General features: G+C 36.6%; 1 protein-coding gene and 1 pseudogene across 1 annotated transcript in view; both read right to left on the bottom strand.

Annotated features, from left to right (window-relative positions):
• Nucleotides 1-22,442, bottom strand: part of TENM1 (teneurin transmembrane protein 1) — a 659,425-nt gene that overhangs the window by 526,643 nt on the left and 110,340 nt on the right.
• Nucleotides 1,744-2,226, bottom strand: LOC106733530 (60S ribosomal protein L21-like; annotated as a pseudogene).

Here is a 22,442-nt window from a genome sequence, read left to right as displayed (position 1 = left end):
AGAGTGTCATCATGAACAAATTACAGTCCCACCACAAAGCATTTGTACAATGTACCATGCCAGAAAGCAAAGGGCAAACCACTAATCTCAACAGATAATAATTAGAAAAAAACAGTACAGTAAAAAGCAAGAATACAAGGATGAAAGGACGTTAGAAAATATCACTATCAATTGTGATGACTCTTTTTGAATGTGCGTTCTGACTGACTTTATAGGTTGTGATTTTTCTTACCACAGGCATTTAGAATTGGCATTCAAGCACTAGGAGAGCCAAGTTTAATTAACTTAAACTTCTGAATAAACAGACAACCAGAGAACAGGAAGGACTTACAATGCTACAGCTACGATTTGCTATTCCAAGTGCAGAATTATATGCACTGCTGTTTCTATTGCTTCTTTACCTTATCAGCTGAAAATTCTTGCTACATCAACAAAATGATTTCTCCGATGCCAATTTTACCCCCCCCCCATGACCTCTCTTCTTTCTATTTCCCCTCAGAATCAATCAAAAAAGGCAATGTCTAATTTGACCCCTGAGATCACAGACTGAGGTCAAAAGGAGCTGAGTAGTCTCCAGGAAGACTTCTTTTAACATTAGAGAATGATTTAAGAGGATTAATCAAATAGATTCTCTAAGAACTTGGGAAAACTTTCAGTTTAGACCTGTTCATTTTAAGGAAAAAATGGTTTAAACCAAAGACAGATGACAGATCAAAATATATCTTGTTTCTCAGGGATATTCATGGGCATATGCACACAAATACAGTAATAAACTCATGACTTTGGCAACACACAATCAAATTTATATCTCCCTGCCCAATGCACATCTCATTACACTTCTACTTCAATATTATGTTCCAGTCCTATCCTTTCATATTGGCCCAGAGCATCATCCTCAAGTGAAATACTGTCCTTGTTTCTTAACCTTTCAAAGTCACTTTCTCTGTGCATGCTTTCCGGATGATTCAACCTCAAGAAACTATCCTGATTGCTTCCATTTCTCTATTCTTAGTCCATTTCCACCATGCAATGATCATTATATCTATAATACCTTACACTATTTACTCTTTTTTTTTTGAGAGGTTTTTGATATAGGGCACGTGCACTTGCCAGAGAGACAGAGAGAGACAGGGAGACAAAAAGCGAGAAATCACCCCCCAGGGGGGATGGCCACGCCACAGTCCCTTCTCCTCCATTCTCCTCTTGGGATCTTGGGCACGCATGCACACACATCCGGCGTGAGTTTAAGCCACTGGGTCCAGAACTCGACCCACGGTCGACTACATGGGAGCCTAGCGACATAGCTATTAGGCCAACTGCCGGTCCCAACTCTTCTAAGTGTGTATTTTCAGCCTGATTATCTTTGTTACTTGGGAGCCGGAAGCTCACAGTCTAGTGCAAAAGACAAACATCTTAACAAACTTCTAAAATGCATAAAATTTTGCCAGAGGGTGTATGTGTTTTCTGGAGAAAGACACACAGAAAGAGAGAGAGAGAGAAGTAAAGAGAGAAAGCACACCCTCCTCCCCCATGGGGAATGGTCAAACTGCAATCCCCTCTTCACCATTTTTCCTTCCCTTTGGGATTTGGGGCATGCACACACCTGGCATGATTCTCAAGTTGCTGGGGATGGGAATCAAAAGCACAGTAGGCTATGTGGGACCCTGCTGCTTTCACCACCAAGCCACAGGGTGGCCTGTAAATTTTTTTATAGACCATAGATTAGTTTATTTTTAACACCCATCATGCCATGAATTCATAGGGAATAGATTCTAGTAGCTCAGGCTCCTTTCCATTGGTTCTCACAAAGTGTGCTTCCCTGGGTGGAGCAGGCTGGCACTTTAGTTGAACCCAGGTACCTTTCTCTTTGGCTTCCTTCTTTTCCTGATCATTTTCCTTCACACATTTTAGGACGCTATCTCTGCTCTTACAATGCTTAATATGCTCAATACACACATTAATACTCTTGGCAAGAATCTTGCCCTTAACTTGTTTGTTCACAACAATGTCAACAGCATGCTGGGTAACAGTATAGACTCTTCCAGTTTTGCCATGGTAACATATATGGGGCATTCCGTTTTGAATAGTACTCATTCCCTTGATATCTACAATACCACCTTTTCTGTAGAGTCACATGTATGTTGCCAAAGGATCCACTCCATGTTTTCTAAAAGGCCTAGAGAACGTCTATCAGGTGCCTCTCCTCTTTCCTTTTGTGTTCGTCATTTTGGTTAATTACTGGAAGATGGCGGTTCTGGCCAAAAGCTAAACATTTTTAAATAGAGACATATGATACATTTAAAAATAGAGATGTATGATACAGGATGCTTTCAGATAAAAGAGCAAGGGGACCTACTTTGTGAGACTTGGAGAAGGTCTATAGAGGAGCTGGTATTTGAACTCGCTATGAAATAGTACTTAGAAGTTTGCCAGATGCAGGGGAAGGAAATGACCATCTAGATAATAGAAAGTGTAAGTCTAGAGTTGTGAAAGTACATCACAACTATAAGGAAAAATGAACAAATGATTGTGTCTGTAGTTTGCAAGTTGGAAAAGATGAGGCTAGACTTTATAGATCAAAAACTTTACTTCAGGGACCAGCAGATGGTGTAATAGCTATGTCACTGGAATCCCACATGGCCGACCATGGTTTGACCCTGGACCTGGTGGCTTGAAACTCATGCTTGGTGTATGTGCATGGTGCCCAAAATACTGAGACAAAAATGGAGAAGAGATTGCAGCATGGCCATCTTTCCGGGGGGGAGGGGGTGTGATTTCTTGTATTCTGTCTCTCTGTCTCTCCAGCAAGTGCATGTGCCCTATAGCAAAAATCTCTAAAAAAGAAACAAAAATTTATATTATCGTGTAATATAGAGTCATTAAAAATTTCCAGAGGAGACTAACATGGAAGTCTAAGATTTGCATTAATGAAGGTATTTCTGGTGACAGTATAAAAACTTGATTAGATGTGGGCAGGTCTGAAGGTAGAAAAACTCAGTTAGGTAATCATTCTTATATTACATGTGAAACATTATGAGGTCCAGAGGTAGCACAGGGGTGGTAGAGATGAAAACACTTGGGTATCCAAATAAATATATTGGTACAAAAGGGATACATTAGAAATGAGATTAGGAAGTAGAACTTGGAGAACTTGGAGCAGAATTAGAGGCAGGGGAGAAGAAGCAGCTTAGAATTTTAAAATGTACATATTACTTTGGGAGACTGAACAGATATTGATACCATTAATTAAAACAAAACATTCTGGAAGAAGATAAGATACTAAATTGGTGTTGGTTGCGTTTGGTTTGAAGAACATGTGGCCCATACAGTAGTTCTAGAGGAAAGTGGGGGTGAGAGCTCTAGACTAGGAAGCTACTAGCAGTGTTCAAATACATGTAACTAGAGGATATTTCTCAGAAAGAGTATAAAGAGAAGAGAAATGGTCGAAGGACAGACCTCTGGGGAACTTCACCAACTCTAAAGGTTGGAATAATATAGATATGTCAGTGAAAGAGTCTAGAGAGAGTAAAGAATCCAGAAGAATAACTCTTCTTAAGGCAGCAAACAATAGCACGAACTTCTATTGGAAGTAGGGTAAGAGAACTAAAATGAGGACTGAATTAAGTCACAATGCCAATAGTTATCTTTATGATTGTAATAGAGTTATAGAAACAGAAGTTGAACTAAAGCTAATTTATGTTAATCAATAAATACTTATTTTGTTCTTACTTTGTGTTCAATATCATTCTAGTTGATAAGGATTCAGACAAAATCCCTGTCCTGTGGAATTTCTGTTCTAGTGGGAAATGCAGATAACTAGTAAGATGATTCAGTCCAAGCAAGTTACATAGGGACAAAGCCTAAAGATAACATTAAAGCAAGGAAGGGGGACAGGGATAATTGTGTGGATAAGGTATAAGAAGTTATAATTTGGAGCCAGCAGATGGCATGATGGTTAAGGTGCTGGACTCCCACATGGCTGGGCATGGCTTTAAGTCCCAGATCCGGCAGCTAGAAACTCATGCTGGGCACATGTGCACAAAATCCCAGGAGGAGAATGAAGAAGGGATTGTGGCATGGCTATCCCCTCCAGGGGGTGATTTCTTGCCTTCTCCTTCTCTGTCTTTATCTGTATCTCCAGTGAGTGCTCATGGCCTATAGCAAAAGTCTCTCTAGTCTAAAAAAAAAAGAGAACCACAAAAAATGCATGTGAGAGGACATCAAAGGTATAAGCTCTGGAGGAGATAAGGTATAAGTTCTAGAGGAGGTAGAAAGGGCATAGGATTGAAAACAGAATGAGAGTTGACAGTGAAAAGAGCAAAGGACACTTCTGACTATAAAACCTATGGTAAGACTAAGCATAAATACAGGTATGTTGAAGGTGAGGTGGCACACAGTTGAGGGAACTTCATGATTGATAGCCTCTATTTTTCTCTATGAGGCAGGAAGCAACATTTTCTGCTGTCTGTGAAAGTGTAGGTGGAATACATAGTTCAAAGAGAATGGCATAAGAGCAGCAAGAATGGCAAACTAGAAAGGGAGCTGACTTTGGGACAGAAATAGAAGGACAGGTGGGTGTCTTAAGGACTTAGGTAAAGTTGGTTATCACGAATTTGCAGTGGCACCAATCAGGTATGTGATTTCCTTAGGCAGTGATCAGCAATAACGGGAGACAGAAGAAAGAAATTGTCAAGTGAAGTAGACCATGGTTGAGGATCAGCAAAATGGCACAACACACAGGTGTTAATGGGTTTATAGTTTAAATAGACCTAAATAAGGAAGAAAAAAAAAAGCATGAAAAGATCTAAAGCTTAAATGCATAGCTAGGGAGGTGTGAGGGCCTTGATGAGAGCAGAGGTGATTCAATGAGATAGAAGGAATGGGAGCTGTGGAAGTGAGTTGCAGAAATAGACTAAAGTTGATGATCATTGGCATGAAAAAGGTCAAGGAACTGTGAAGTTAGGGTTTCAGATGAGTTCTCTGTTGGAAAACAGAAATATTTCAGGTGATTTTTTCCCTGCCATAAATGTATATTTATCAATTCAAACTAAAAATAAAAATGAATATAAATTTAGTAATATCATTCTCATGGTCCAGGATCCATTAAAATACCAATTATAAGAAGCTTACTTCAACAGAACAACTGAAAATACATTCAGAAATACTATTTGGGGAAGGAATCTTGAAATCTAAAGACATACTTCAACTAGATAGATACTCTAAACTGCTGTTAGGCAAAATATGGGAAAACACTTCTAAGTTTAAATAATGATTTACAAAATAGTAAAATGCATTAACTCTAAGCAGGTAGGATAAACTTACTCAATAAAAGATAACATGAATCCAGCTATACTGCATTAAACTTTGTCTAGTGGGATAATAGAAAAATGTAAAATTGAATTGGGTTAAAAATGATCTTTTTTGCAAATGGATACATAAAGAATATTTTATACTTAAAGACTGAATATTAGCCTGCATCTCTAAAGAAAATAAAAACATTAATTCAAGTCTAGTTTATTGTCTTATTACCTATATAATGTTCATTATTAATGTTTTGAGATGTTCAGGGTTAATTAAAGTTATTAGTGGCCATGAATAAGTGCAAGTACATTTGCTATTTCACAGGTTTGTGAGGTTTTCATATATTTTACATTTGACAGCTGGGATCCAAACTTTTTTGTATTTATCTTTATAGGTCACAATTCTTCCTTAGAATCAGAGATAAGCCTTCACTATGGAAAGATATACTAAACTTTAACTTTTCTGTCTTTTCTTGCCTGGTTTGGAAATTATTAGCTAATTAAGGATTATATACATAAAGCCATCTTTGTAAGTCATTATTAGGCATGACTTCAATGTACTTCTTTATGTGTAATTTTCCCCCCATTGCAACAAGAACTACACACACACACACACACACACACACACACCCCGACTAAAATTGAATGCTTGATGGAGCTGTTATGCTGAACCATGCAGGAAATACAGACTGAAAAAAGGATAGAGTTTGGATAAATATAAAAGGGATATGTGACATGGCTGGGACATTCTACAATCTTTATGTATTCCATTTTAAGATTTCTTGAGCCACTCATTGTGTGTGGTTGGTTACTTCTCAATGTTAATTTTGCAATCTACAATTTACCTTCTGAGAAAATGCAGGGTGATAGATTTAGAGAAAAAGGAGAAGCTGACATCTCTGCCTCTTCTTCTAATTCAGATTGTATTTCCTGTTGATTTAACATTTGCATTCTTTTGGAAATGGCAGCTCCAAGTACAAAGGGGGAAAAGAAGGCTGTGGTGGGGGGAAGTAGAGACAAGGGGAAAGGAAGATTTGTGTATAGGAGGTAAGTAGGTGCTTTAGATGAGTTTTCCCAGCTTATTTGATTTTGAGGAGAGCTATGCAGAGGGAAAAAGAAGTCATCAGTGAAGTCGTCATAGGAAGAGTATAAGAGTGTCCTTCTATTTGGGCACTATGAAGGGTAAAAGCTGTACTTAAAAAAAATGTTATCATTATATATTGGGGCTGGCAGATGGCGTGGTGGTTAGAGGCACTGGACTCCCACATGACCGACTGTGGTTTGAATCCTGCACCTTGGTTGCTTGCTTTCTCACTTTCCTTCTCTCTCTCTCTCTCAATCTCTCTCTCTCTCTCTCTCTCTGTCCCTCTCTGGCTGAATTAAAATAAATAAATAAAGTTCAATAAAATAATTCTTTAAAAAATGTTATCAAGAGATATGATGTCATATTGTATTTTATAAACACATTTTATTCACTGCCATTTCAGTTCTAGACTCTAAGCTGTTGAAGCCAAATTTACTAAAGCAGGTCATGTGAGTAATGAGTCTGAACAATCTTTAAGATTATTCTATCACTTTTCATGGGAAAATTTTGCTAATGCTTCCATTGAACTTAACATTCCAGAGAAACCTTGTCACCTTCAGGCATCCTTTAAAATACAGAGAGGTAGCCCAGATTCTGTGGTACAGGCAGTAAGGGTGCTGTTGAGTGATGGTGAAGACCAGGTTCACTTCAACATACCAGGTGTGCTCACAGGCATTTCATGATCCTAGCTGGCCACAGGGCTTGGGGGGAGGATTGCAGAGTGAAGACTCTGTTGAGGGTAACTTACTTATGTACTTTCTTTCTTTCTCTTTCTCTAGAAATAAAGTTTAAAAAATACAGAGAGAAAGATTTATAAGAGAGATCCCCTGTATTTTAAGCACAGGCTTTAAAGTAGCTTTTATTTAAGTAGTATATATTAGATTAAAATACTTGTGCTGGAAAAAGCAATGTTGTAACTGTGAAGATATATAGTGATTAAATGTAAATTAAAAAAAATAAATTAAAAATACTAATACATTTAAAAATGAAAAAAACATACTATAAAATTTTAGATAAAAGTGTTAAACATTAGATTAAAATACTTTAGTATATTAGATTAAGATGCTTCATATTCCTTAAAATGCTTTATGTCCAAGTTGTAAATATTGAATTCCTGGTACAGAAGTAGTATGCATTGTAACGAGGGAGTTAATCCTAAGAAAAGCAAATAATATATATAGCACAATTACTCTAGTTGTTCTCAAGATGATGAACTATACCAGTAATTACTCTTTTGCTTCTAAAGGTCAGCAGGTTAAGAATAGAGGCATCAACATTTCTATTACCCATGAACATTTGATGAGTATCAGCCAATAAAAGATTGTTCTTTAGCATTACCTCAGAAAGATGAGAAAGAACATTTTTAGAAAATGCTTTTGGAACCTCAGGTAGTGACTCAGTAGTGGGTCATAAAATCAGTATATGGGACCATGTAAGGCACGTTTAAAATGACGGAATAGAATATGATATGGAAGAATGGAGTAGAGTAGGACAGGATAGAATAGAATAGAAAAGAAAGAATAGAATAGAAAATAAAGAACAGAAGAGAACAAAAAAAGGTTAGTATAGACTAGATTAGAACAGTATAGGAAATCACAGTACATTATAGGTAGTAAGCAAGAGCAGTATTATGTGAAATTTTGATTAATAAATACACACATGTTATATTCATACTGGGTTACAATAGAAAATGATTTCTTTTTTAAGAATTATATTTAATTTTATTTATCATCATTATTATTTTTTAATTTGCCACAGGGCACATGTGCTCACCAGAGTGAGAGAGAGAGAGAGAAAGAGAAAGCAAGCCACAAGGTCTGGGACTTGAACAGTGTTTAGCCATGTAGGAGTCTAGAGCCTTAACCACCATACCACCTGCTGGCCTTATATTTCTGACTGTGGATCACAGCCAAAAAAGTTAGAAAGTCACTGTTTTAGTCTCACAGAGAGTACAGAAAATTTTTACTCATAACCACAGAAATGATCAGAAGGAAAATCCCATTTGTCTTATTCTCATTAAAACTAATTCTTAACATGGAAAAAAGATATAGTTGGATATAAATATTCAAGATGATGTAACAAATCAGCAAAATGAAACAAAAGAAAATTTAGAAAATAGAAAATTCCCTGTGAAAGCAGATAGAAGAAAGTGTAAACAATCCAGATGTCTATCAGCTGTTGAATGGATTAACAAAATGTGGTATGTCTATACAATGGACCATTATTTGGCATTTAAAAGTACTGAAGTACTGATACATGTTATAACATGGACAGACCCCGAAAACATGCAAAGTGAAAGAAGTCAGATACAAAGTGATACATATTGTATCATATGTATCAGGTGTGATTCCATTGTGTAAAATGTCCAGAATATGTAAATATATAGAGACAATATACAGATTAGCAATTGCACAGGAGTAGGGGGATAAGGAGGTACGGAGGTAACAATGAAAGTATAATGGGCTTCTTTTTAAGGAGATAAAAATCTCTAAAATTTGTTGTAGTACAGGTTGAATTGGGTTATCATATTTGTTAGTCAGAAGGACCCTTATTAATACCTGTTGAAATTAGACAATAACTGCCTTGTCTGCCTGTTCTATAAATACATATTTTTGATTAACTGTTACTAAACAAAATTTATGAGCTGTACTGCTGGGTCTATTTGTTTTCTTTTTTTCCCTTTTACTGACTTGGTCTATTTGTTTTCTTTTTTTCCCTTCCACTGACTTGTTTCCCTGTGATCTTATTAAAACTGAGAGTGACACCCCTGATTTTGTTGAATTAATTTTAAATCCACTTCTATTATAATTCTGCATGAGGTGATTATTAGATGGGGGTGATTTTGCACTTGAACTGAGACAATAAAGTGATAGGCAGTTAGTGAAGGCTACTATAGAAGAATGGATAGATTTTTCAAGTATGTTATGATTTTCTTTTGTCATTTTTAGCATTTTCTCTACAACAAACATCTTCTCCCATTTCTTTTCTTGTGTGTGTGTGTGTGTGTGTGTGTGTGTGTGCATGAAATAATGAAGCACAAGAAACAACTCTATCAGTAAATGTTAATGATCTAAACATGCTGTAGAGATATCCATTATACCCTCCTTACCTAATGAACTTACTACATGTGCATTATTCTATTTATGTGTGAATGACAGATAACCCAATTCAATTAGGCCTAAGGAAAAGGTAAATGTTTGACTCACATAAAAAGACCAGGTAGGGGTCAATAGGTGGTGTAATGATTAAGGTGCTGGACTCCCATATGGCTGACCATGGTTCGAGTCCTGATCCTGGCAGCTTGAAACATCAGTGCATGTGCATGAGTGTCCAAAATCCTGAGAAGAGAATGAAGGAGATAGCATTGCAGCATAGCCATCTCCCCTGGTGGGTGATTTCTCACTTTCCTTCTATTTGTCTCTCTCTGGAGTTAAAAAAAAAAAAAAAAAAAAAAGGTCCAGGCACCAGCAGATGGTGTAACGGCTACATTGCTGGACTCCCATGTAGTCGACCGCGGTTTGAGTCCCGGGCCCAGTGGCCTTAACTCATGCCGGGCATGTGTGCGTGCGTGCCCAAGATCCCAAGAGGAGAATGGAGGAAAAGAGATTGCGGCATGGCCATCACCCCTGGGGGGTGATTTCTCACTTTCTGTCTCTCTGTCTCTCTCTGTCTGTCTGGCGAGCAAATGCGCCCTATAAGCAAAAACCTTTCCAAAATAAAAAAGTCCGGGTATACACACACACACACACACACACACACAACGTGTATATATATTTCTAAATATACTATATTTTTGCAGCTAGTATCCAAGGCTGTACTTGGAGAGGCAAGTGTGTCTTCTAGAGCACAAAATTTAAGAAGGCATTCAGTCTTAGGTTTCTGTTAAGTGTCGGGGGTGGCACCTGAGAGTGAGTACTATTTTAAATTTGGTGCCCTAGGCACCTTGCTTGCCTCACATTTCATGGCTTCTTTTTTTTTTCTTCTCCCTGAGGACTTTAAGGCACTGATTTATTGTCTTCTAGTGTTGAAGGTTACAGTGAAGTAGTCTTAGAGCACCCTTATTATGTTACTTAATTGCTTTGCCAGGATGTGCTAAAGATTCTTGAAGCCTAGTTACTTTACTAGGGTGGTTCTCAATAGCAATCATTGTTTTGGCAAGTTTCCTGGGAGATGTGCCTTTTCAACCTATAAATCCAAATCTTATTTAATTTCAACAATTCTTCCTCAAATTATATATACATATATATTTTTTCTATCTTAGAAATGACATTTGTACTTCATCTTACATAGATTTTGTTTTCTTTCTATTTCTAAAAGTTTACTTCCAGGGCTAGCAGGTGGTGTGTCAAGCAGGTGGTTAAGCAGGTGGTTAAGGTGCTGGATTCCCATGTGGTAGAGCATGGTTTAAGGCCCAGACCCAGCAGCTTAAAAATCACGCAGGGTATATGTGCGTGCATGCCCCAAATCCTGAGAGCAGAATGGAGAAGGGATTGTGGTGTGGCCATTCCTCCCCCCCCCAACAGTGAGTGATTTTGCACTTTCCTTCTCTATGTCTCTCTCCTATAAGTGCACGTACCCTATAGCTAAACCTAAAAAAAAAAAAAAAAAAAAAGTTTCTTCCTTGAGAGAAAAACAAAGATTCTCAATAGGGTCTTCATGCCACAATCTACCCCTAGTCTCAGTTGGTCAGGATTGAGATTTGGCTGCCTCAACCACTTGGATACTGGGCCATCCCTTATTCTACTTTTTAATTCTTGGTAGGTATTTATGTGTCATTTGTATTTCCTATTTATTTCTTTATTTTCCTTGAAGTTTCTGTGTATAGATCTGTACTTCTTACTTTAATATTAGTACTCATCTTTGAATGAAGTTAATTCTTCCTAAATCAGAGGGTTTATGCTGGGGACAGTCCAAGGCACTGTTCCAGACTAACACAGTTCTCCAGGTGAAGCTGCTTTTGATATGTGATGTATGTGTGTGTGTGCGTGTGTGTGTGTAAGTGAGTGAGTGAGAGTGGGAGAGAGGCCTGTTTTCACTTTTATTTTCCTTGAGTCAATAAATATTGGAATCTGTATGGTTACTCAAAATTCAGTCTCTATCATTTTCTCAAAATTATTCTTCCAAAGGGGATGTGTGTATGTACTTCCTTATTTAAATCTAAGCTCCCTCAGGCCCATGGAAGCTTCTACCAACACTCTACACTCTAGTGTTGTTTTTCTAAATAAAGTATTCTTGGTTTAATTTCAGAGTGTGAGTCAATTACTTTGGAGGAGTATGCTCTGCTTTGTTTGGAAACTAGTCATCTCTAGGTACCTTCCTACAGTCTTTGATCATTACTGCACTTAGAAGCCTTTACCCATGTACTGTGAGTCAGGCTTACTTATTCTGTTTTTCATTATCCTTATTGTATTTGGATAATTTCAGAGAAATGAACAGAGAGGCCAACTTCACTCTGCCATCCTAAACCTGAAAATTACTTCTAGACTTTTCTTATGCCACAAATGTCTTTCTTCTTTGCCCCTGTGACAAATTTCTACTTGTCTTTTAAACCTTAGCTTAATGGGCACACACTCTGTGAAGTTCTGTCTGACTTCCTCAAGATAATTTAGGTACTCCTTCCTCCGTGTTTTAACTGTATTTTAGACATGGTCATAGTATAATAGGACATATTCCATTAGATTACAGTTATTTACATATGTGTTTTTCTATCAGCCTGAGATTTTATGGACAGGGACTGTGATTTATTGGTCTTCTAAATTTCTGATACTTATTTGACAAAAAGTAGATATTCAGTAAATATTTGTTGAATTAGTGAATGAATTCAATCCATACTCTGTGATGCCATAATAGCTGTCTTTCTGAAGTACAAATCTTACCATGTTGACAAATAAATTAGTAGCTCCACTTTTATATGAGAAGCATATCCAAATTCTTCAGTGTGATATATGAGGCTCTTACAAACTGGCTCCAAATTATCTTGAAGTATTATCTCTGACCTGTCTCTGTTAGCATGCTATCATTTAGCCACACTCAATTTCTTACAGTTTCTAAAATATGTCATGCCCTTTAATGTTTCTGTGTTCATGTACACTCTGTTCATTCTGACTGAAATGTTGTTCCTTTTTTTTTCTGGCTAAGGGATTCATATTTAAAGATACAGTTCAAATACCTTCTATGTAAAGACTTCAGAGACTTCCCTCATTTATTTCCTTGTCTGTGTTTCCCTTACAGACATTTTGCAAATATCTCTATTATAAAATTTGACAATATTATAATTATCTATATTTTTATGTCTTTTCTCCCACCCTGATTATAAACATCTCAAGGTCAGGGCCATGTCTAATTATTCCTTTTTGGATTCTCAGTCCTTTTCACATGGTAGGTGCTTGACACATGTCAAAGAAATAAGTTCTAGTGTTGAAACAAATTCTGATAAATGCTAACAAATGTTTTAACTTAATTTTTTTTTTTGGAGAGGTTTTTGCTAGTGTTCTCACCAGAAGGACTGAGAGAGATAGAGAGACAGGAGAAATAACATCACCCCCCAGGGGGATGGCCACACGGCAATCCCTTCTCCTCCATTCTCCTCTCGGGATCCTGGGCACACACACACCCGCGCCTGGCATGAGTTTAAGCCACCGGGTCCAGGGCTCAAACCGCGGTAGGCTATATGGGAGTTCAGGGACATAGCTATTACGCTAATTGCTGGTCCCTTCACTTTAAATTTTAAAATGCATTTTTTTTTCTACCTTATAGCTTACAGACCCTTGAAATGACTTAACTCACTCAATCAATTCTGGACATAACTAATGGCTTGCAGAAATCATTTGATGAGCTTGCGCTTATAGAACTCTTCCACTCCTTGGCACTTGCCCACTAACTTGCATTTGAGTTTCTCCAAGTGTGGTTTCTTTCAGTAATCTTAACTAATGAATTGGATCGACCATGCAGTGATCCAATCAAACCTGTGGTGATTGGCTGTCGTGACAATTGAGAAAAAAATATTGATCTCATTCTGGTCAATTGGCTGAATTGTTTAGAGATAGGCTAATAATGACATCAGAATTAGTTTTATCAGCACCATTAAGTTTCAGTAAGCAAGATGCTAAATAGCAAGTCTGTGACCACATCTGTTTTTCATCCTTATCTTTTCCCATATCTCCCCATACCTCTCCTCTAATAATGCCGTACTCCCTCCAAAAAGTTAAAATAAAAAGTTTAATAATCTAAAATGTCCCACCAAATGGTAATGATATTTATATAATATCTGAAGGAAAGCAAACTTAAATTTCAGTTAATTATTTTATGGCATCAAATGATTCTTTTCTCCTTTTAACACACTGGCATATGCAACATGCAGTTAATTTATACAGGGAAATTTTGTCACAATGGCTTGGTCTATAGTAGATTAAGCTTGCAACATTTATATTTAATCATCCTAATCATGTATCTATAATACATTTTTCTCTTTAGAAAATGTTTCAGAACAAATTAATTTTCCTTCTGAGCCAATAAAACTATGTTTAACGGAATTACTTGCTGAAATTCATTCTTTTGTAAATATATTCACCATTTCTAACTTAATTTTTATAACTCTTTGGGCTAGAGGCACCTGAGAATTTAAGTACTTCTGGAGTCTAGATGAGCAATTAAACATATTAAGGTCTCAATTTTGTATGGGGCATAATATGTAGGAAAACATTTATTACAATTTAATATGCATGCTATTCTGAAAATGCATAAAATATGTTTGAGATTCATATCTTTATTACCCTGATAACTGTTGAGGTATAGTGGTAACAGATATAGGCTTTTGGTTTTGCAAAACACATGGGATAAATATAACCAGTAGTTTAAATATTGTTCATAATGCAGTGCCTTGAGAAATGATCCTGCCTGGAGCAAGTATTTGGTTTTCTTTGTCCATATTCCTCTTGGGTTAATTAAAAATCTGATTTTATCAAACCCATGTTGGAAAATGTGACATTGAACATGACTAACTTATTTAACAGAAAAAGATGAACAAATTGCTGACCTAGTATTTCCTCCATGTATTTATACTTCATATCCATTGCATAGAATAAGAGCTATTGGATGAAACAATTAAAAACCAAAAGAATTAGTGGAGAAACAATGACACACATTTTTCCTTTAAAACACAGGGATTCCCCCTTTTCTATAAAACGATAGCAAGTTTTCATTCCACCAGAGATAGGACCCATCTTAAATAAACCAGACAAGCAAAAATTCCGAATTATGAAAGTTATAAATTTGGCAGGAGAGTAAGTATTCACATTATAATATGACCAGGTTTTCTAAAAGATTTCTTTATATAATGATCTCACGCAGCAGGTGAAACTATGACATGATCTGCACAGAACAACCTTAGTAACATGCTCCATGCATGAGGGGAGAGACACCTGAATCTCAACTGAGCACTTAACAATACACATTCTTCTTAAAGAAGTTGACAATTACTCAGATGTACCATGATAAGGGAACAGCGCTATGGTATTAAAGTTACAAGGCCTATAAACACATTATTGGAGAATGATTTTCTGGAATAAAACAAAAATTGAACTGGCATAGAGAGAGAAAGAGCCAGAGCAGTGAAGAACAAGCAGCAGTCTTTTCTCATCCATATCAGGACTGTGTAATAAATTACTCTCCTCTCTCTCATACTGTCAGGAGAAAACGATGTTTAGATTAAACCTCGCTAAGGCCTAAAAGGATAATTTGTCAGTATTTTCCAGTTTACTACCAATGCGGTATTGATTTGCTAGGGCCCTTCTTTCTATTTTATTTACACTAATTCAATCTGGAACAACTGAAACCTAACTTCTTGGAAAGCAAGAGATTTCTTTATTTTAAGTCTCCTAGGCCCGAGGTAGAAGGTACAAGAAACTATGTCCAAATTATTCTTTCTGGTTCTTGTAGGTAAAGACCAACCCCTTTGTTGGAGGCAAATTATTATCAGAGAAAACTACTTTTCTGCTGATACTTACCTTGGGCTAATTTCTTTTTATAAAATTATGGTTCTTAGGAGAACATGATTTAAAAAAAGTTCTAAATGCCTGCCCAATTTAGCAGACTCGTGACTCTAGTTCTAGGCAGCTGCTTAGAAACGAGAAATAAAATAGAATCATCTTGATAAACCTTCTTGTGGCTGACACTGATAAAAATGACAATATTAGTTTGATGTACGCATGACAGAGCTTAGGGACAAAACTACACTTGAGACAAAAGATAAGATTGCTTCCCAAATCCTCACTGCTCCCTAGACAACTTACACAAATGAACAAGTGGTATCCTATAGATCCAAGAGGAAAAGGAAAGCAGCCAAAAGTTAAAGTAACATATGTTGAAGGCAAGTAAAAATATACACGAGTACTTAATCCATGGAGCAAGTATTACCTATGTTTCTTCTCTTTCTCTTTTCTTTGTTTTATCTTCTCTCTCTCTCTCTTTTTTTTTAAAGGTTTTTGCTATTGCGTGTGTGTGCACTCTTCAGAGGGAGACAGAGACAGAGAGAGGGAGAGATAGGGAGAGGGAAAATAAGAAGTTACCCTCTAGGGGGATGGCCATGCTGTCATCCCTTTTCCCCCATGCTCCTCTTGGGATTTTGAGTACACATGCACATGCACCTGGCATGATTTTCAAGCTGCTGGATCCAGAAATCTACTCTTGGTTGGCTGTGTGGAAGTCCAGAACCTTAACTACCATACCACCTGCTGATCTTTCCTATGTTTCTTATTTAATGGTTGCCTTCGTTTTGTTCTGATTTGTCTTTTTTTTTTTTTCCTTCCTGATGTATCTCAATGTCAGTTCCAATACTTTTTTGATTCCAAATAAATATGGGAAGACTGGTGAAAATGTCATCAAGTCGATAGGTTTATGATCCCTTCAAGATTGAAATCTGAACTTCCATTTACCTGTCTTTTTTGTTTTTTAAACTCTTCCAGACATTGCCTCAGACTTTGACATGACTCAGAATTAATAAAATTTCACTTAAATATTTTCTATTTGAGAGAGATTTTTGCTATAGGGTGTGTATGCTCACTGGGTACACAGAGAGAGACAGAGACAGAAAACAAGAAATCATATCCCCCCACACAGAGGGGATGGTCATTTCACAATCCCTTCTCTTCCATTCTCTTCTTGGGATTTTGGGCTTACAAGCACATGTGCCTGGCATGAGTTTCAAACCACTGGTCTGGGACTTGACACACATACATATATATAAATTTCATTTTAATTTATTTTATACATTTAATCACTATATGTCTTGCCTTTTTCTATCTAATGTTAGACATTATGTCCTATAAATTCACATTTATTGACAATTTTGACTGGCTTGATTAATTCATTCTAATTGGAATGCTTTTTAAAATATCAATTGATGTATTACTTGACCAAATATGGTTGTATCTTCATAAACACAAGGTTCAATAGTTTCCACCGGAATGACTAGGCAATTCAGACAACATATCAGCTTAGGCAATCCCTTAGATGAGTCAACCTATTTGACAGTTTTGATCGATTTGCTTATTTTCATAAATCACTCAAAAAGATACATACATGTACTTTATTTATTACTTATAGACATTCAAGCAATTGATATTTGCTATTTTGTAGTCTCAAGACAAACTATGCAGACTATAAAATTCTCCTATAATACACATTTGACTTGAGAACTAATTATGATTGAATATGGTTATGTCTATATATATATATTGATTTGGCATATCAATCATAGGTGTCTTTCCATGCACAAAATAGCCTGAATATTTTATTTATATAGGCTAGAATTTGAAAAAAGGCTAGAATAATCATCACAAACTGAAACTAAACAAATCCAGGAAACCTTAAAATAGTTCTGACTCAACTACCAACTTAAAAATGACTGACTTTATTGAGCTAATTGACCAAGTCATTCACAAACCAAACTTGTTCACATATACACCATAGACAATGCCTTAAGAAATCAATTGTGCAAGAGATAATAGTTCAGGTCATTCAAAAAGAGTTATTTACATCTATGTAATAGCACAGCCAAACAGTATATAATAATAATAACATTTCTGTATTTCTTTATTTAAGAGTATTTGTTAAACACAGGCTATGTGCAAGAAACTATTCTGGGAGCTTTAAGTACTTCAATGAAGAAAAGACAAAAGGATCCCAGTGTCTGTAGAATTTTGCAGTTCTATTAGGGGTTGCAGACAATAAACATAGTACCTAAGTAAATTATATTAAAGATGACATATGCTACAGAAAATAAAAGATAAAGTAGTTTAGAGTAAATCTTTTCAGGGATGAGGTACAAGTTGCAATATTATTGGATTGTCAGAAAAGTCATGACTATTTCTATGCTTTTTATGCAAAAATGCATCATGACTTTTCCAACTACCCAATATATAGTATAGTCAGAGTAGGTATCATTGAGAAGACAACTGAACAAAGGTTTTATGTTTGTTTTGTTGTTTTTGCTATAGGGTGCATGTGCTTGCCAGAAAGACAGAGACAGAAAGACAGAAAGTGAGAAATCACTCCCCAGGGGGGATGACCACGCCACAATTCCCTCTCCTCCATTCTCCTCTCGGGATCTTGGGCACGCACGCACACACGCCTGGCGTGAATTTAAGCCACTAGGTCTGGGACTTGAATCGCGGTCGACTACATGGAAGTCCAGTGACATAGCCATTATGCTAACTGCTGGTCCCTAACAAAGGTTTTAAGGAGACAAGTTAAACATGTACCATTTGGAGGAAGAAAGTTCCAATCAGAGATATGGGCTAAAGCAAAGTCAGAAGGTGTGCCTACATTTTTTATTTTTTATTTTTTTTTGCTGTTTGTTTGTTTGATTTTGAGACTGACAATGATGCAAATGTCATTGGAGCAGAGTTAACAAGGGAAAATATAAAAAGAGGTGAGATGAGAGAGAATGGGAAACTAAATCATGGAAGGCATTTTAGGCTGCTATAAATAATCTACTTCGAGGAAAATGAGAAGCCAGTTGCAATATTTTCAACAGTGCAGACATACATTTTAAAAAGATAACTCTGGGAAGCATGGGGACTTGTTAGGAGGTTGTTCAATGAATCAACATGAGGGATGACAGTGGCTTGGACAAGGGTGGTAGCAGTGGAGTTGGTAGTAGAGAAAACAAAGTTTGCTAATGGAATAGATGTAATGCATGAGAGGAAGAGAGCTTTTAGAATGACTGCAAAGTTTGTGGCCTGAGCAAGTTATGGAATTGAGTTTCTAACAAATGAAATGGGAAATGAAATGGGGAAGTTTGCAAGTGGAACATGTTTCAGGTAACAAGGAAGATCAAAAATTCAGTTTTGGACAAGCTGAGCCTGATTCCTATTAGACAACTAAGTAAAATGATCAAGTTGTTGAAAAGAGGATATTGGAAGAGAGGCCTTGACTGAAAAGTATATTTGGGAGTCAATAGTTTATTAGATTGTGTTGCTAAGCTGCTAGACCATATGAGATCAGGTAAGTGGATATAAATGTCAACAACTTAAGGACAAAGACAGCACTGGGACCTGGCAATGCTAAAAGGTTGGAGAGTAGAGGAAGGATCAGCAAATAAGACAGAGAAGTGAAAACTGAGGTAAGAAGAAAACTACATGAGCATGGTATCCTGGAAGGCACGTGAGGAAAGTGTAGTGAACACACATGTTCTTCAGGGGATGGCACACCCCTTAGTTGTATATTTATTTTATTTTGTTATGAGTTTATCAATGGGTAACCCAGAGTCATAAAATCTGTGGTAGAAGGGAAATTTGGGGATTATTTCACAAATTTGTCAATACTCACATGGTAAAAGAGATTAAACAATCATGTTGAACTATTGTACAGGCCACACAATCTCTCTAGCTTCAGAAGAATTATTTCAGCAAATATAAACTTGCCAAGGATAATGAAAATAGAGGACAAATTATCTCAGAAAAACTGGTATATACTGACAAACATCGAATAAAGGAAAAGTATTTAAGCACAAATTTCCAGATGATAGTGGCCATAAAATTGAAAACAAGAACGTTAAATGTATAGACTCTGGTGAATAAGGAAATTGTATTTAAAATCAACCACTTAGCATAATAGTCATTTGTTCATGGAAACACAATTATGTGTACACTGCTGAAATTGTTAAATGACAAATATGTTTTTGATTTCAAAGGAAAATAGCATGGTATGTATTACATGAAAGGTTTAAAATTTGCAGCTGTCTTTTTGTTTTACAACTACTCATTTTGGCAGACAACTTTGAAACATAAAGCTGCTTGTCCGCTGGATAACAATAGTTCCATGCCTCCTTTCCTCTGGAAGACAGAAACTTGATCTGCAAATAGCTTTTTTCAAGTAAACAAAAGAGTAAGTCCCCTCTACATGTGGGGTTCTAATTTCATGAGGACAATCAAAATGAGCACCCGACTTGGTTATGTAATGAGCAAAATTTCCTCTTAGTCTAATAGATTTACTTCCCACTTTATTTTCAGAGGGAACTGAGACAGGCAGAGAGAGAGAGAGAGAGAGAGAGAGAGAGAGAGAGAGAGAGAGAGAGAGTGAGCTATGTTAAGGAAATAAATCAAGTTAAAATGAGATTTCATAAAGGGAATATTTTACAATCCTGTGCTTTTTTTAGAAAACTTTTTAAGGGAAGGCCTTTCTTTTAATTTATTTCAAAACATTAGGAAGGCGATCAGCAGTTAGTGTAATTGCTATGTCGCTGGACTCCCACATAGTCGACCACAGTTCGAGTCCGGGACCCGGTGGCTTAATCTCACGCCCGGCATGTGTGCGTGCGTACCCAAGATCCCGAGAGGAGAATAGAGAAGGGATGGCGGCGTGGCCATCCCCCCTGGGGGGTGATTTCTCGCTTTCTGTTTTTCTGTCTCTCTCTGTCCGTCTGATGAGCGCACACATCCTATAGCAAAAACCTCTCAAAAAAAAAAAAGAAAAGAAAAAAAACGTTAAGAAGAGCTCTCTACATAGCAAATATTGCTGATTTTTAAAAGTGGTCAAGAAACAAGTGTGTTAGGTTCATTTTTTCTGTGACATATTCATTTATTTTAAAAATTCTGTTAGGGGACCAGCAGTTAGCATAATGGCTATGTCGCTGAACTCTCATGTAGTCGACCACGGTTCGAGTCCCGGACCCAGTGGCTTAAACTCATGCTAGGTGCGTGTGTATGCATGCCCAAGATCCCAAGAGGAGAATGGAGGAGAAGGGATTGTGGCGTGGCCATCCCCCTTGGGGGGCGATTTCTCACTTTCTCTCTCTCTCTCTGTCTTTCTGGCGAACGCACACACCCTATAGCAAAAAACAAACAAACAAACAAAAACTCTCAAAAAAAATCTGTTAAAGTAAAAAATGTAATGGCACATGATATATGAAGTTCAAGAAAAAGGAGATATATAGAAAAATTCTCACTCCATGGGACCAGCAGCTGGTGAGGAGGTGTAATGGCTATGTTGCTGGACTCGCATGTAGTCGACCACAGTTCGAGTCCTGGACCCAGTGGCTTAAACCCATGCCGGGCGTGTGTGCGTGTGTGCCCAAAATCCTGAGAGGAGAATGGAAGAGAAGGGATTGCAGCATGTCCATTCCCCTTGGGGGGTGATTTCTCAATTTCTATCTCTCTGTCTCTCTCTGTCTTTCTGGTGAGCTCACACACCCTATAGCAAAAACCTCTCAAAAAAAATATTCTCCCTCCAAATTTTGTCCTATAGCCACTTAACTCCTGTCCACAATGCAATGAAAATCATTTGTGAATACTTCCAGAGAAATTCTATGCATATAGAAGCATGCATACATATAGCCCCATTAAAAATTACACATACAGGAGAATATAGTGGTCATCTTGATTTTTCAAACTGCTGGTTGTGACCTATTAGTGGTTATGAAAATAATTTGCTGAGCCACAATTAACATTACAAAGACATGAAATGAAATCAAATAGAAAACATCAGAGTGTGTTGTTCACAGTAAGGGCAGGTATAGTTTTGTGAAATTTTTATTTCAAGTTTTTGTTTACAGATTCATTGTGAATGAGGTAGTAATGTAAAATGTCTATCCTATACTGGGCTGCAGACAAAAAATTCCACTGCTATACACAATGATTCAAACCCTGTGGCTTCTGTTTAATAATACAGCTTGAAGATCTTTCCACTTCAATACGTACAGAGTTGTCTCATTTTGTTTGTGTTAAATTTATTAAAACTATTTCAGACATCCATAAAAGGATATGAAGTGCAATATTATAATCACCAATGTACCCCCAAGCCTAGCTTAAGAAATAAAATATTATTATAAATAAATACAAACAAATAGAGCGTCAATAGAGTTGAAATGCCCTGTGTAGCTCCCCCTGAGCCATCCTACTTCTCCTACCATGTATGTCTCATTCTTTTTAAAGTTGCAGAGTATTCCACTGCATGACTATATCATATAACATTCAAATGACTTCCTACTGATGAACACTTTGATTAATATCCTCAATATTTTTATATTTCAAACTATGCTACATATGAATACCCTCATACATATCACTGCATGCTCATTCAATATCTGTGGAATAAATTTCAAGAAGTGAAATTGGTGGGTTAAAGGAAATATACTTTTTGCTAGATACCATCAAAATTTGACTCATAGAGACTATATTTATTTATACTCCTATGATCAAAAGTTTATTCACATTTGCCAAAAAAGTCTATCACCAAACTTTCATTATTGTCAATATAATATGTGATAACTTATACTTTTAATATCCACTTATTTTAGGAGTGAGATTCAATGTTTTCATATGTTCACAAACCTCCTTTTCTATGGCATATATCCTTGTTTATGTATTTTGTTATTGGAATCTTTCTTATTGAGTATAAATAAATACACTTTACACAAGAGAAAATTAACTTCATATCTCTGTATGCTACATATATTTTAATATACATACATATGACATATGTCATATATACATATAATTTCATGATGTCAAACTTGACAACATTTTTGTTTTTGGCTTCTAGTTTTTTGTGATATATCT

The sequence above is a fragment of the Tupaia chinensis genome, unplaced genomic scaffold (genome assembly GCF_000334495.1).
Source record: "Tupaia chinensis unplaced genomic scaffold, TupChi_1.0 Scaffold143996_1, whole genome shotgun sequence".
In the NCBI taxonomy this organism is placed as follows: domain Eukaryota; kingdom Metazoa; phylum Chordata; class Mammalia; order Scandentia; family Tupaiidae; genus Tupaia; species Tupaia belangeri.
The sequence above is the reverse complement of the archived record's forward strand: the minus strand, read 5'-3'. Positions and strand labels throughout refer to the sequence as shown.